Source organism: Tenrec ecaudatus, chromosome 4 (assembly GCF_050624435.1).
Source record: "Tenrec ecaudatus isolate mTenEca1 chromosome 4, mTenEca1.hap1, whole genome shotgun sequence".
Classification (NCBI taxonomy): Eukaryota; Metazoa; Chordata; class Mammalia; order Afrosoricida; family Tenrecidae; genus Tenrec; species Tenrec ecaudatus.
Genome location: NC_134533.1, coordinates 154,183,850 through 154,199,800, shown reverse-complemented (window position 1 = coordinate 154,199,800; position 15,951 = coordinate 154,183,850). Strand labels below are relative to the sequence as shown.

Below are 15,951 nucleotides of genomic sequence, written 5' to 3'. Positions count from 1 at the left end.
CCATCTTTGTACCTTCAAAGCCTCAGCTCCAAGGAAATGGCTCTTGAAGCACAGCTTACCCTGGAATAAACAGTGGGCAGAGAGGAAGCAGATCATTAGAACTGCTATTATTTTTTTCCCTGCACTAGAGCTGCTCATCAGAGATGATCAATGCAAATCAGGAAGGGAGCAAAAGGAAAAAAGAGGAAGAAGTGGGAGGAATCGGCAGGCATGGCTCAGGAAGGGGGAAGTAAACCCTCCTGAAAGGAAGGACCAAAGGCAGTGGGGGACCGACAGCAGGAGGGGTCAGGAGCCCTAAGAGTCAGCTCAGGTACTGGAGGAGGAGGAGGAGGAGGTGTTGGGAAGGTGCCTGGTTGCTGAGATAAGCGGGCTGTCAGTGCTACAGGGAGGAGGGAGAGCACTGAGGGTGGGGGGAGGCCTCGATGCTGTCAGCCAAAGTGGCTTTCAAGTTCACCAGCAACTAGCTGAGCAGTGCCTGAAAGCAAAACTAAATTCAGAACAGGGGCTGGGTTATCAGAATAAAACATGCAAGGCAGAACGCATCTGAGTCACCTTTTTATCCCCCACAGGACGGAGCGGAGTGCCTGGCACAGAGCAGGCCCTCCCTCTATAAATAATTGAGAGGAGATAAGAAAGCGAAGGAAGGAAGGAGCGAAGGTGGGGGGGGGGGTGCAGAGAAGGTAGGTGTATAGGAAAATGCCAACTTCTTGGATAAGCGCGAGTCTTCAAGAAAGCAAAAACTTCCTGCACATTCTGGTTTAGCACAGGTGGCTTCTGTCAAAGGAATGAATAATTGCCCCACATACACCTCGGTATGTAGACAAGAACCCTTGCCTCAGAGCGGATCAAAGACCTGATGCCACGCAAGCTTCTTTCTTGCTGACCGCAGTGCCCCTCTTCAGATCTGACGCCTCACGGGAACTCTGAGAGCCAGCTGGTGCCAGCAGCTTGATGTCGTACCCCAGCTGTGCTCCCCCTGCCTGGCACCAATGGAGCAGTCGGTCTCGGGAGCCCAGAAATTAGACGATGACAGTTGGCTGTGAGAATGCTCATTCCTAAGAACTTTGTGCTAACAGGCCAGATGCTAATTAAGCTGGAGAAATTAGATTTGGAATATGCATCCTTTCTCTCTGCTAGCATTTTAGGTTTCAATATGATGCATAGATTCAGAGAGAGATTGTTTGTTTTTATTTCGATTGTTACATCGTTGGTCAAGGAAACACCCCCCCTATAGTTTACCGAAGAAAATGCTTCTAAAAGTCATTATTGAGCCAAACATCTCTCTCATGCTGCTGTCAATTTATTCCAAGGCAATGTTGCAAATCTCCCCCAAGGAAGAGCTCAAAGAATAACTAATCTAATCCTTTCTGCATAATCTACAGCAGCGGCTCTCAACCTTCCAAATGCCAGGCGACCCTTTCACACCGTTCCTCATGTTGTGGTGACCCCCCCAACCATAAAATTATTTTCGTTGCTACTTCATCACTGTCATTTTGCTACTGTTATGAATCGGGCAACCCCTGTGCAAAGTTCATTCGACCCCCAAGGGGGTCGCGACCCATAGGTTGAGAACCGCTGGTCTGGAGGATGACTCTGGATACAAGAAGTCATTGTTGTTGTTGCATCTTCTTATTCTGATCATTTCCTCGGACTTGACTGATGCTGAGCTTCTCTGTCTCCCTCCTGCTGCTTGGATTCTCCTCAGTGACAGCTGGGCATCGCTGCCATCAGAGATACCGTGGGGCAGTGGGAAGGGCCTGCCGTCGCAGGCAAAGACTTGGCTTCCAAATCCGGTGTGCTCTGGGGCAACTCACTACAACTCTCTCTAAGACTCTTCTTCCTCAGATGGACTAAGCAGGGTAGCAGTATTGGCTTCCCAGATCTCCTTCTGTTCTGTAATCTCTAGATTCCATGAGGTCATTTGGAGAGAGAAGCCAAGGTGTCAACCTCACCCTGTTTTAATGATCACTTACACATTGACTTTGCCTGGGTCTCAGCCAGCCACTAATCATTCCCTGATATTTGAAATTCTTTGTCATTAATAGCAGCCACATTGGGTCATGGTGATGGAACTGGTTAGGAATAAACCACAGAGCTGCATAATGTGTGCCCCCACCCCACCCCTACCCCCGTGCCCCATCCCTCCTGCTCATGTCAAAGTTACATAGCAGCCAGGAAGGACTCCAGGGGAGAGTCTGCTGGAGCCAGTGTGGATCCAGCTCTGTTCTGCCCCTTTCTACAGGAGTGCCAGGGAGCACACTGTTTAGCTCACTGGCCTCAGAATCCACATAGGGTCCAAAACGGTCCAAAGCCTGTGCCTCCAGATTGTGTGGAATCCAGTGACCCACAGTCAGGCCAAGATCGCTAAATCTTCATCTTGTTTATTAAAAGCAGGGCGGTGAAAAAGTCATTAATCTCCTCTTAATCAAGCTCATCAGAAAACCTCAGCAATTAAGAATAGCAGTAACACTTACATAGTGCTTCCTATGTCCTAGGAGCGCTTGTAAACACTTTGCATGTATTAACACATCCACTTCTCACACACCTCCTGGGCAGGTGCCTAGATTGTCAATGCCATTCACTAGACAAGGAAACGTAGCGAAGGGAAATAATATGCCCAAGGTGATACAGGCAAGAAGAGGCCATTCGGGGATTGTGACACAAGGCAGGCAGCCTGCAGAGCCTTGGTTCGCAGCCACTGCACATCCCGCTCCCTCCTGCAAGAACCTCCTTGCAGGAAGTGCTTAAAATAGTGTCATTTTGTGAGTAAAAAAGAAACCCTATTCTTATTGTGAGTGAGTGAAAGAAATTCAGTTTAAAAACGGAAAATTTCAGAACAATGAAGTATGACTTTTATCAGCCCTTTCAAATACTTTATGATGCTTCATTCCTGTTAATAATATATATTTTTTAAATCCCCAATTACTTGGCAACTGTCTGATTGATTTTGTTTCTTATCAGTAAAGCCCCAACCAAATGCTTTTTGTTAAACCCGCTGAGAATGCAGGCTTTCTACTCCAATGGAAACCACAGCCAGCAGGGGCCGGGACGCAGTCAATTATGGAGTTGGGCAACACCGGATTTGCTGAAAACAGAAAAGAATCTGCTTAGATTGAGAGAATTTTAAACATTCCAGTGTACAGATGGTAAGCACCTTTCTGGGCCTATCATTTGTGATTAAAAGAGGACTTATTGGGGCGAGAATTTGCTATGTATCGGAAATTTTTTAAATGTGAGTTTGGAGAGCAGTACTTTTATTCTGACACCCCGAGCTAGCCATGGAAATTAGCATGGGCCCATATCTGCATGGGCACAGCTTCTGGAATAACAGAGAACGTGAAATTGAGAAGCTAAATTGGAAGCCCTCGAGGCTTTGCTGACTAGAAGAAACTTCCAGATGCACCCCCTCCTGCTTCCTCGGACGGACTGGATCCTGAGAAAGCCTCCACCAAGGTTGCACTGAGGGAAAGTCAAGACAATTTTTCTCACACTGGTCACACATCCAGAATCCGAGCATCCTTATTCAATGAGTAGGTAAGCTTTTCAGCTAACGGCTGAACTGTATTCACGGCCACCAATAACTGTTTCCTGAATTAGAAACTGCTGACATACCAGATATATATATGCAAGACCACTAGTTATTACGCATCATGTAGTGGTTACATGTTGGGCTACTGAACCTCAAGGTCGGTAGTTTGAAACCAGCAGCGGCTCCTTGGGAGAACAATGAGCCTAACCTCCGACTGCAGAGTTACAGTCTCAGAAACCCTCAGGAGAGTTCCCCCGGCCTGATGGGGTCACCATGAGTTGGAATCGCCTCCATAGCAGTGAGCTTGTGTTTTTGTTTTTTAGGTTCACTTTTGGTTAGATGTTCAAGAGGCTCTGGTGGCAAAGTAAGTTAAGCATTGGCAGTCAACCAAAAGGTTAATGGTTCAAACCCACTAAGATGAGGAAATATACTTCTCTCAAGATTTGCAGTCTTGAAAACTCCAGGGGGCAGTTTGGCTCTATCTTTGGGCGGCTGAGTGTTGGAATCCATTTTGTGGCAATGAATTTGCCTTTTAATAAAAATAATATATTTATGGGTAAAGGGAGATGCCAGACAGGGTAAGATATGACAAAATAATAATTTATACGTTATCAAGGGCTCATGAGGGAGGGGGGAATAGGGAGGGAGGGGAAAAAGAGGACTTGATGCAAAGGGCTTAAGTGGAGAGAAAATGCATTGAAAATGATGAGGGCAAAGATGTGTGTTATACAATTGATGTATGTATGGATTGTGATAAGAGTTGTATGAGTCCCTAATAAAATGTTAATATATATATATATATGTGTGTGTGTGCAGTAGTCCCTGGGGGGTGCTAACTTCCACACAGTCATCCTTTGTTTAATTAAACACATTAACAGTTAATACACTCAGCTGCAAGTTCAAGTCCACCCAGAGGCACTTCAGAAGAAAGACCTGGACTTTAGCCAATGAAAATCCGTCAGAGCACAGTTCTACTCTGATGCCCATGGGCTCACTTGATGGCAACTGGCTGTTTGGTTTTATATGTTTAAGGTAAAAGTATCATGATGTTATAGTAGAGAGTTGTGTAAATAAGAAATTCACATGATTTTATCCACTTTTTCAAGCCTCTTCATGGCTGACAATTTCTTATAAGCTTATCTGGAACCCAGACATAGAGTTGGGAAAGAGATAAGGATACAAGATTTGCTCCTTTGTTACTAATGCCATTTATTAGCTATCTCTTAGCACAATTTCTGTCATTTGAACAAGATAGCCAAAAATATTCACCATATCTTTGGGTAACAGCTCTTGCTAAGTACCTAAATTCACAAAGAATTTGTTTTCAAAAATAATTAGAACCGCTATGTTCTATCCATTCTAGTATACCAGCAATTAAAAGGCACACTATTTTCCCTATCACACTAAGAAAAATTGTGTTCAATTAAATTATAGATCATTTAATTAAAAAAATTATCAAGTTTCTTAAGACTCTCTTATACCGCTCCCTCTCCAAACTTATCTCATAAATAGATACATAGGAAAGCATATGGCAAAGAATTGGCTAAAAGTGTTCCTAAATTGCATGCTGAATTTGATGCTCCTGAATCAGTTTTACTCAGTTATCAATGTCCATCCTTGCTATCAAAAGAAGCTGACAATAGAGCATTTAATAAAACATCCTCGCTATTGCTTCCTGGAGTCCCTTTCCAAACTTGATATCTATTTTGTAGATTTAGGTATACATCCACAGGCACTAACATCCACACCCGGGTGAAAGAGGTGGCTTTCTACCCCCGTAAAGGAAGCTCACACCGCCCCAGAGGCTCACACCCTCCCAGAGAGAGTTCCACCATGCACTATGGAGCCTGTGCGTAGGACTTGACTGGAAGGCAGTGCGTTTTGAGTAACATCCACACCCGGACAGGGCTGGTCCGCAGTGAGGATGACACAGGTCACCACTGCAGCACAGGGCACAGCAATGTGGGCCTCGGGATTCATGAATTACGACGAGGTCCAGGGTAGGGTACCAAAATCCTGTGGAAAAAAGAAAAGACAGGAAGCAGACAAGGAGGACAGCAGGTGGAGGTAGGAAAGGAAAAAACAGGAGGGCTACCGGCACGATGTGAGTGTCTGCTGAGTGCTTTCACATCGCTTCCTACGTTCAAGACAAAAGGGAGAAAGAAAATCAACCTCAGTTAAGTGTCTCAATTACTTGGAATGCAAATGGAAAAGTGGGCAGGGGGGTGTGCCACCACACAAAGACACTCTTCCTAGGTGGAACTGGAAACAACAACAAAAAAAAACCAACCTGAAAGTCTATCGAAATGTAAGTTAATGGATCTAAATATACTTGTTTCTGTGCAAATTTGTCAGTCTTATTAGGGTGGGGAAAAACATCAGTATGCATCTCTTTATAATATCCAAAATGTTTTTTTCCATAAGGGGTGTACTTTCCTGCATATTGTTTCATCTTTCCCATTTTGGAGTGAGCATATATATTCCACCACTTGTCTGTCAGTACAGCCTACTATGTGTGCATAGCTTCCCGGTAGCTATGATGCTAGAGGTCATGCCATCTGTATTTCAAACTCTAGTAGCTGCTCTCTGGTGGTGAGACTTCGGCAGAGCTTTCAGACTAAAATTGACTAGGAGGAAGGATGTGACAGTATGCTTCTTGGGGAACAAATAGCCATTGTAAACCTTTGAATTGCAGAGCAACATGGTCTAACAGAGTGCCAGAAGGTGTCCCCCTTGGATTAGAGGGCACCCAAAATACGACTCAGAGTGGGTTTTAATGATGTGTATGAAGTAAAGCTTTCAGGACTTACATTGGCTAATGTGACATGACTCAAAATGATGAGAAACAGCTATAACAGTTCATTAATAATTATATTGAAGTTTGCAAAATATGAATCTAGGAAACAGGGGGTTGTCAAAACTGAAGTGTCATGCTTAAAGATTGATACTCTAGGCATTCGTGAGCTGAAATGGATTGGTATTGGCCACCTTGGATCAAAATGCATAGGAATGACATAGAATACTTTGTTAAAAAGAACATTTCAAGATCTACCCTGAAACGCAACACTGCATAATATCCGCCCACAAAGAAGATGATTTGATGCCAAAGAAATTGAATGTTTTTAGCAACTTCTACAGTCTGAAATTGATCAAACATGTAATCAGAAGCATTGGTAATTACTGATTGGAACAAAATTGAAGACAACACAGGCTCTATAGCTGTAAAATATGGCCTTGGTGATAGAAATGATGCTGGAGATTGCATAGTAGAACATTGCAAGACCAACAGATTCTTCATTGTACAAACAGAATGCTTCTTAGAAATAAGGACGGCATGTTATCAAAAGGGACCAGTCGCTGTAGAAGGACATCATGCTTGGAAGAGAGTCCATGAAAAAGAGAAAGACCGTCAAGGACATGAACTGGCACAGTGGCTGCGTCATTGGGGTCAATTAAACAATGGCACTGAGGACTGCACGGGCCAGGCAGTGTGTCCCTCTTTTATACACAGGGCCACTCTAAGTCAGAACCAACAGGATGACACTTATCCACAGCCGTGGGGTTTCAACTGAAGTTCTTACAGTACACATGCATTAATTATTCTTCTAAGTATATGAAAACACAGTTATTTTTAAGGACAGATAAACCCCTCAGAACCAATAATGAGAAAATAAGGGAAAGGTAGGGGGAGAAAGGGGGAACTGATTGCAACGATCTACATATAACCCCCTCCCTAGGGGACAGACAACTGAAAAGTGGGTGACGGGAGCCATTGATCAGTGTAAGACATGAAAAAAAATTATAAATTATCAAGGCTTCATGAGGTATGGTGGGTAGGAGAGGGAGGGGAAAAATGAGGAGCTGATACCAAGGGCTCAAGTAGAAAGAAAATGTTTTGAGAATGATGATGGCAACAAATGTTCAAATGTGCTTTGCACAATGGATGGATTGTGATAAGAGTTGTATGAGCCCCCAATAAAATGATTTTAAAAAATAAATTTAATACAGTCTTATGCAGTAAAGGATTAGCTCAGTAAGTAGTTTCTGTACTCTGTACTGTGTGAAGAAAAGTTTGGTCTTTGTCCACTTTTACTTCCCATTTCTCATAACCTCTTCCTGGTAGGTCATCTCTAAAAACACTGTAAATGTTCTACATGAAACAATAGCTGTGCTTAAATTTATTTTCACCTTGTGAATGAACCTTTGGCCAAGCCTGATGGTATAAGCTAACTAACACTGTGATTTAGGGTGCATGCCTTGGACCAGGCAGTATCGGCTTGCCCATTGGTGAGAGGAGTTTCTAAATCAGTGAGAGGCAGTAGCCATGCTTTCCAATGGACCCCGCCATAAAAGACACCTGCACATCAAGGCTCAAGTGAACTTCCCCCGTGGTTGTTTTATGCAGGTTACCACATCAGTATTGGGAGAAGTATAGAACTGTTCGCATGACTCCAGTCTGAGCATGTGCCTGGGCTCCTAGTCTCCATCCTGCGACCTTCATCCGTATTCTGGGTTTAATCCGTATTCTGAAGGATATGGGATTCTGTGTCCTTCTAGTGGATCCTGGAACATGAGAGTAGCCTTGGAGACCCCTAAACAGCAAGTTGAGAAAGAAAAACTCTAGAAAGCACAGGCAATCTCTTATACTTGTGTGGACCTGGCCATAGAAAACAGGGGTACAGGGGAGAAAGAAAAAAAGATGTCACTCATTGTTCCACGATTCCATTAACATTCGGGTCCATATCTCCATAGTTGTGGTGAGACTGTTTTTTTTTGTTTTTCTGTGCATACTGTTGTTGTTGATGCTGCTGCTGCTGTGACAGTTTTATATAAATTTGAATATTTTTTTCAAGGTATGTACCTCTCACCCAATGTTATTACTTTTCATCTGTCTTTTAATTTTATATGTTTTCTATCCTTAAGTCAGCTGTTACTCAGCACCATCATGGATGAATATTTTCAAATGAGCAGTTGACACGGGGTCAATTGATACCTTGATAAGGTGCACATGTGGAGGATTCTGCATATTTTACAGGGCTTTGGGGGTTGAGAGTATGTGAGTGTTTGAAAATGACTAGCCACCTGTTGCTAAACAAAAACATCGGAGCTCGGTTGAAAATAAAATCAGAGAGCTTCTAGTGAGGCACAAGACATTTTGGAATTGAAATTAGAGTCCACGGGATCTGAGGTCTGAGGAAGCTTTTATAAGAAAACAAGGGAACTGTGAAAGAAATGTTAGAGATGGGTTGATATTTAGGCAATGGATATGAAATTGGGTAGGGATCCATCTGATTGGTAGGAGATTACAAATCACTCAACATTTTCTCTTATTTCAGTTACAAAATAATTACTAAATTGGGTATGTCTGCCCTCCACGCCATCGTGAGCCCCTCCTGAGAGACTGCAGGAAGGACAGGAGCGATTCTAAAGTGTCTCTTGAATAAGCATCTGGTCCGAAAAGGGTTTTGAATTTCAGCTTTTCTGAACAAGGTTTATTCTTAAGCAAGCAAAACTCAAAAGCAAATAAAATGACAGTCTTCTCTAAAATTGTTGCCCAAGTCATGTTGTCAGGGTAACAGTGGAGAGCTTCCGAAATGACAAGGTGCAGTCCTCACACAGAAGTGGCTTTCCATTCAAAATAGAGTTGTGGCCTCAGAGCTTAGCATGGCCCCCATCTCCTGTCGAGAACCCTAAATTAATTTAGGATGCTCTTACTCACGCCGAGCCTATCAACCAAGGGCCACAGCTGACACTCATATCAAAGGGGGAGAAAGGTCACTATGGTCGAAGCAGAGACGCTATGATGGTGTCAGGCAGGAGTTGGTTTTCAGGTCCCAAAAGAGAATGGGGAGGGAAGGCACACCCACACAGGAAAGGACTCAGCAGCTTAGCAAAGAGGCCGAATGACCTATCTAAGGAATGACCAACAAACCAGAGTGGACGGAATCTTTTAAGAAGTACTTAGATAAGAAGTGACTCAGAACAATGTCACACAATCAATTGGAGCAGTGTTGGGAGGGGCTGAGGGCCCCCTTTTTAGGATAGCTGCGAGGCTGGGAAAAGAAACCTTATCAATGATTCTGGTCTGGGTTAGGAGGATAAGTAGTGCTTAGGAAGATCCATCTGAGTCTCAGGGATGTGGTCCCATGATGGCACCAGGGACTCGAGGCAGAAAGAGCAGTAGGCCTGCTGAACCGGCCAGCCAAAAGACAAGAATGGCTGGATGGAAAATGAGCTTCTACCACCAGTTCTGACAGAGCTCTCCCTCACTGCCCTCTCTCTCACGGAGCCGATTCTGACTCAGAAGGGCCCTATAGGCCCCTGGGAGTTTCGGACACCAGACTCCTAACGGGTGTGGAAAACGTCGTCTTCTTTCCACAGAGTGGCCAGTGGTTTCCGACTGCTGCCTCATGGTTAGAAAGACGATGGGACATGTTCAGAAGTCACAGTGAATTGAAACCGCAGTTCACAAAACGTGAATGATACAAGCCTGTTTTGACAAAAGCAAAAATTCTACAAAAAAAAAAACTGTAGAGAGAAAAAGAGGCTATACGATTTAACCAAATATTATCAGTGATTACTTGTAAATGGTGGGATTATGGGTCGCTTGTATTCGCTTTACTTTTCTAGGGTATGATTTTCTGCTGTAAGTACTTATTGCTTCTGTATTCTGGAACAACAAAAAAAGATACTTGGGTGGGGGATGTGGGGAGGGGGGCACAAACAAATGCTGCTTGAAGAAAGAGGCAGTCGGAGGGGGGGTACAATGAAGTGGACCCAATACTTTGAAACCTTTGCCCTTGGTTTCTAGCAGATAACCTCTACAACCTTGGGATTTCTCAGGAGTGACGTGGTTTAGATGAGGCCTCCTGGGGGAAGGGTCTCTCGGGTCAGTTATAGAGATCCATCCCATGATATCAGCCAACCTCAGGAGAAAGGAGCCCTGACTCAGTGGATCATGACTGCGTAACGAGGTCCTAAGGAAGGCTCGGGACACGGAAGATCAAAGAATGTCCTGACAGACGGCACACACCGAAGAGAGCATTGCCCTGTCTGAGACATGGAAGCTTCACGTTGGGAACCCTCTTACTCCTCATCCTTTGCATCTGCTCATTTGTGGCTTCTTTAGTATAATTAGAGGATAAATGCAAATATAGGCCTTTCTGAGTTCCCCGAGTCACTGTAGTGAATTATCAAACCTAAAGGAACAACTCCAGTAAGTCAGAAGGGGGGTGGGGGCGGGCCCTGGGTGCACTTGAACTTGTAAATGATAGCCTGAGAGGCTAATGGGAAACCCTAAGCTTGTAGTTAGCAAGTAAAAAATGATGAAGGGTCCCACACTTACGGCTGGCATCTGAAACTTGGGGGCATACTTGGTGGCCTGGAAGACTGAGCCCTTCATTTGGTGATGTCTGATGTGAAGCGCATTAAGATCAGAGGAAGAAGTGCTAGATGGGCAGTTGGAATTGACTTGAAACAGAACTATGCTGAACTGACTCGGTTTAAATGCAGTGTGATGTTCGATAAGTGTAGTTCGATTGTTTTTCCTGACTGTAGGGATGCTTATCCTGGAGGGAACACCAATGACTTTTTCTGATTTATTTCATAGCACCTAATACCTTGGGATAAATTTTACTAAACTGACTCAAGTTCCTTTTTAACAAACAAGTATACAGGATCGTACTATCTCTCTGTGTGTGCATGACCACTGAGCTTTGCTGGCGGAAAGAAGAATTTAGAGTCAACTGTGCCGTGAATCTCTAGGGATCTGTTGTGATTCCTGCTGGGGAGCCAGGCATGGCATAGTCTGGTCCCATAAGGGTAGCCACAATTAAACTTGGAATATTGAAAGAAGTTTTGGTAATATCAAGTCTACGAATCTCTATAAGCCAAGCCCAAGTGGCCCCTCCCTACATCGGGCTACTATTTATGTACAATGAACAAAGGAATGCCGCATGGTTAAAATCAGCTCCCGCTAAGAAAGACCCAAGATTGTAGCCTGAAGTATGATTCTAACTCCATGTGAAGAAGACCTCAAGGCGATGGAATGACACAGGGAGCTGTGACAATGGACTCAAACATGGGAGCAACTGTGAGGAGGGTACAGGACCAGGTAGCCTTTCATTCTGTCGGGCCCAGGGTCTCTGTGGACCAGAACACACTCAGTGGCACCTAACAGCAACAAGGTCCAATGTATTTGCCTGCATATGATAAGAACATTGCCCAAGTGTTAAGAATGAGGCGAGGACTTGGGAAACGGAAAGAATCTTAGCTAAACATCAAACATAAGAGATATTTGAAGGGCAGCACAAAGGCCATGCTTAAGCTGTTGATCGTACTTTGGAGGGTTGTTCCGTTTGGGGAAAAGCTCAGTTAAGGAGGAAGAGGCTGAGGGGATAATGGGAAAAGGAAAGGCAGTAAACCAACACACTGGACCGATCGAGGAGGAAAACTACCCAGCAAAACAGCCCAAGCTTGTCCACGGTGTGGGCTGGCCCAAAGCACAGGTTTGAGCAGTTCTCATTTGAATGAGGTCTCTGTGACAGAGTGAGAGGAAAGAGAAAAACAAGAAGAATGTGTATAGATCGTGTTAGGGTCGGGGGTGTGTACTCATGTCCTCACATGAGGATCTTCTTGTAGGAACGACAGGATTGGCTCAGATCACAGAGAATCCACTTCAACATCAAAGTTTCCTTGGTTGCCATGCTCATGATGAGACTGCATGGCCGCTGAATCTGACAGCCTGCCTGGAGCAGCAGATTGTGAGACACACAGACGACTTGAGAAGAAAGGCAGCAAGGAGACATGTAGGCTGGCAATGCCCCAGGTAGGGTGGGAGTTAAGATGCATATAAAACCATGAATGGAATTGTAAGGCAATGCTAACCTCCACAAAATAGTGGATTTAGTAAATGTGAAACCATTTTCATGATCTAGAATGCCCATATTTTATTGGACGTTTTGTGTGTTTTGCTTTTTGTTTTTAATGGGTACCTTTGTTGTTGGTAAAAGCTTGGGTCAGCCTATCAACAGAGATTAATGGCTGAAATCTGATAGTCACAACATTTTGCATTCAAGTTGAACGTGGGTTCCAGATCTGCCTATGAGAAAGTGGCTAAATTAAAAAATGATGCTGGAGGACATTTGGGATGTAGACATCCTAAGACTGTGGTCAGGGAAACAATCTGGCAGAGTGATCTCTGAAACCAACATGACCCATCTCTGCAGGGACAAGAACAAGCCCAGAAACATGCAACTAGAGTGCTTTTCATTACCCTTAAATCACAACATCTGACAAATCCCCACCGATTGTATCAATATGATCTACTGCCGGTCATTAATCAGGACGGGCTTCAAAGTTGACACGTTACATCTAGAGCTAAACACTTAATGTCATGATATAAAGTGTAGAGAAGTAGGACGAAGTTCATGACTTCACGAGAAGCTTGATAGTAAAATCTTGACAAAATTGACCCCAACACCCCCCCACCGCCCCCCTGATTTCAGCACTATGGATACTGACCCAAAGTTTTCAGCAAGCTTAGAAGCTTTACGCTTCAAAGTCTGCTACCCCATGAGTCAGAGCAACGAGGATGTACAGTGTTCAGACCTTGGACTCCCCTTACGCTGATCGCGCCCCCATCTCAAGCTAGGGCACCGTGAGAGTTCGGCCACGATCAGCAAGCTATGGTTTCTGGCAGCAGCTTTGCTTGATCAGAGGAGGCTGACTCTGAATGATGGGTTTTGTGGAAGTTAATTCTCCAAGGAAGACCACTGATGGAGGGCCAGAGGGCGGCATGGATGCTCTGAGTTCAGGACTGAGGCTGCTCTCTTGGACTGGGGTCTACTTGACCTAGTCACACCCGCCAGGACTCCTCTTAGGCTGGAATGTGGGTGCGAATTCCAGGAAAGGGCTAGGTGAAATGAAAACCTGGAGAACATTTGAAAATGCCTCAACTTGGAACATACGCTCCAACCCATCCATGAAACGCATCGCCAAGAGATCGTATCCTTCCTTGATCACACACCACAGGAGAGGTAGATTTCACAAGTTTTCACCAGTCAAGGAAGCAAACCGGGGGAAATGATCAGATCAAGAGTTGCTATAAAACATATTATGTTCAGTTTTCAACCAAAAATTGTGGTCAATTCAGAGAAAACGATGTGACTCTACTAGAAAAATATCAAATAGAAACTAGCCATTGGATTTAACACACTAAGATTTCAATGCAGTGACCATATCTTTAAAAAAAAGAAATAGAAAAGAAAAAAACCTACGGAAACCACGATTAAAGAATCAAAGGAAAGCATGGCAGTAATCAGTCAATAAATGAAAATTCTCAATAAAGCTACAGAGACAAATGTAAAGAACAACCAGACACCTATGCTGCATGCTCATTAGAATGACTACAATTGCAAAGACTAATCACACCAACCCTCCATGAGGACCTGGAGGAATTGAGACTCTCATACGCTCCTGGGGGGAATGCAGAATAAGACACTTTGGAAGCAGTTTGGCAGTGTCTTAAAAAGTTAAACACATAGCTGCCAATGTATACAAGATTCTATTCTTAGCTATCTACCCAAGAGGAAATAAAATATATGTCCACACAAAGAGTGGTATATAAATATTAATCAAAGTCCCACTGTCATCACGTTGATTCCATTTCACTGGGACCCTCTAGGGCAGAGTGACATCCTCCATGGGATTTCCACGGTGGTGAACCTCTGCAGAAGCAGCCTGCCTCCTCTTTCTGCCCTGGAGCAGAGGGAAGGCTGGAACACCATCCTCTTGGTCAGCAGATCAAGCACCCATTGTACCATCTCATTATGAATATTAATAGCAACTTTATTTGCAAAAATCCCAAACTGGAACAACTCTAAAGGCCCATGATCATATAAATCGGTGAACAAATTGTTTCACATCCATATAATAAAATGGTATTCAGCAATGAAAAAGAATGGACTACTCTAGAACAATATAGCCAAATCTCAAAAATAAGTATGCTATGGGAACGAACCCAGACAGCATAAAAGAGAGTACATGCTCTATGATCCCCTATGAAACTCTAGAGCAGTTGTTCTCAACCTTTCTAATGCCATGATCCTTTAATACAGCTCCTTGTGTTGTGGCGACCCCCAACCATAAAATTGTTTTTGTTACTACTTCATAACTGTAATTTTCTACTGTTATGAATTGGGCGACCCCTATGAAAGGGTCATTCTAAGCCCCCCAAGGGGTCGCGACCCACAGGTTGAGAACTGCTGCTTTAGACTAAATATTTGGAAATGAACACTATTCTAAATTATATATTGATAGAGTATTGAGAGCAAGGATATTATTTTGAAAACTAGCATGGGAGTGACCCAAATCATAGCATTGTCAATTTCCTCCGATGCATGTGAAAGTTGGGCATTGAAAAAAGAAGAACAAACACGAATAGATGGGTTTGAAGTGTGTTGCTGAGAAAGAATTTTGAAAGTACCCTGGACTGTCAAAAGGAGGAACAAATCTCTCTAGGAAAAAGCATGGCCAAAGTGCTCCTCAGAGGCAAGGAGGCAGAGATTTTGTCTTTCCTACTTTGGACATGTTGCCAGGAGAGCCAGACCCTGGAGAGGAATGCCGCGCTTGGTAAAGTAGCAGAGCGGTGAAGAGGAGGAGACCCTCGGCAAGATGGATGGACACCGTGGCTGCATCAATGGACTCAGGCACAAGAACAATTGTGAGGACGGCGCAGGACCGGGCAGTGTTTCCGTCTGTTGGACACAGGATCACTATGGGTTGGAACCAACCCACTGGCACCTAGCAATAACACATTATCTAGGGGTCACAAAAGAAACACTTAAGAAAATTAGAAAGTGTTTTGAAAAGAATTAAAATAAAAACATAACATTAAAACTTACGGGAAATAGCTAAAGCATTGCTTTGAGGACAATTGAAAGTTTTAAAGACCTCTATCAGAATTTGAAAAAGAACTCAAATCAATAACCTCAGTCCTCACTTTAAGAAATTAGAACTGATTTTTTAAAGCAATAAGTATTAGAGTGAAAGAATAAACAGACACATAATAGAATAAGTCTCTGGAATCAGAAGTTCGTTCTCTGTGAGTCTCACGTGGATGAAGCCTCTGGTGAATCCTCTCTGAGCACAGTGCAGGGATGGGATAGCCTTGCTACCACACAGAGAGCTGGTAAAGGTGACTGAGGTGGAGGTGGTTGTTGTTAGGTGCAATTGGGTAGACAATGACCCATAGCGACCCAACGCACAACAAACCAAAGCATTGCCCAGTCCTGCGCCCTCCTCACAGCTGTTCTCCTGCCTGAGCTCATTGATGCAGCCACTGTGTCCATCCAGCTCACTGAGGGCCTTCCCCACTTAGCTGCCCCTCCACTTTTCCAAGCACGGTGCTCTTCTCCAGGGAC

The 15,951-nt window shown here is 44.0% G+C and overlaps 1 protein-coding gene across 3 annotated transcripts in view; it reads right to left on the bottom strand.

Moving 5' to 3' along the window:
• Nucleotides 1-15,951, bottom strand: part of KCNAB1 (potassium voltage-gated channel subfamily A regulatory beta subunit 1) — a 460,831-nt gene that overhangs the window by 280,253 nt on the left and 164,627 nt on the right. The window lies entirely within an intron of this gene.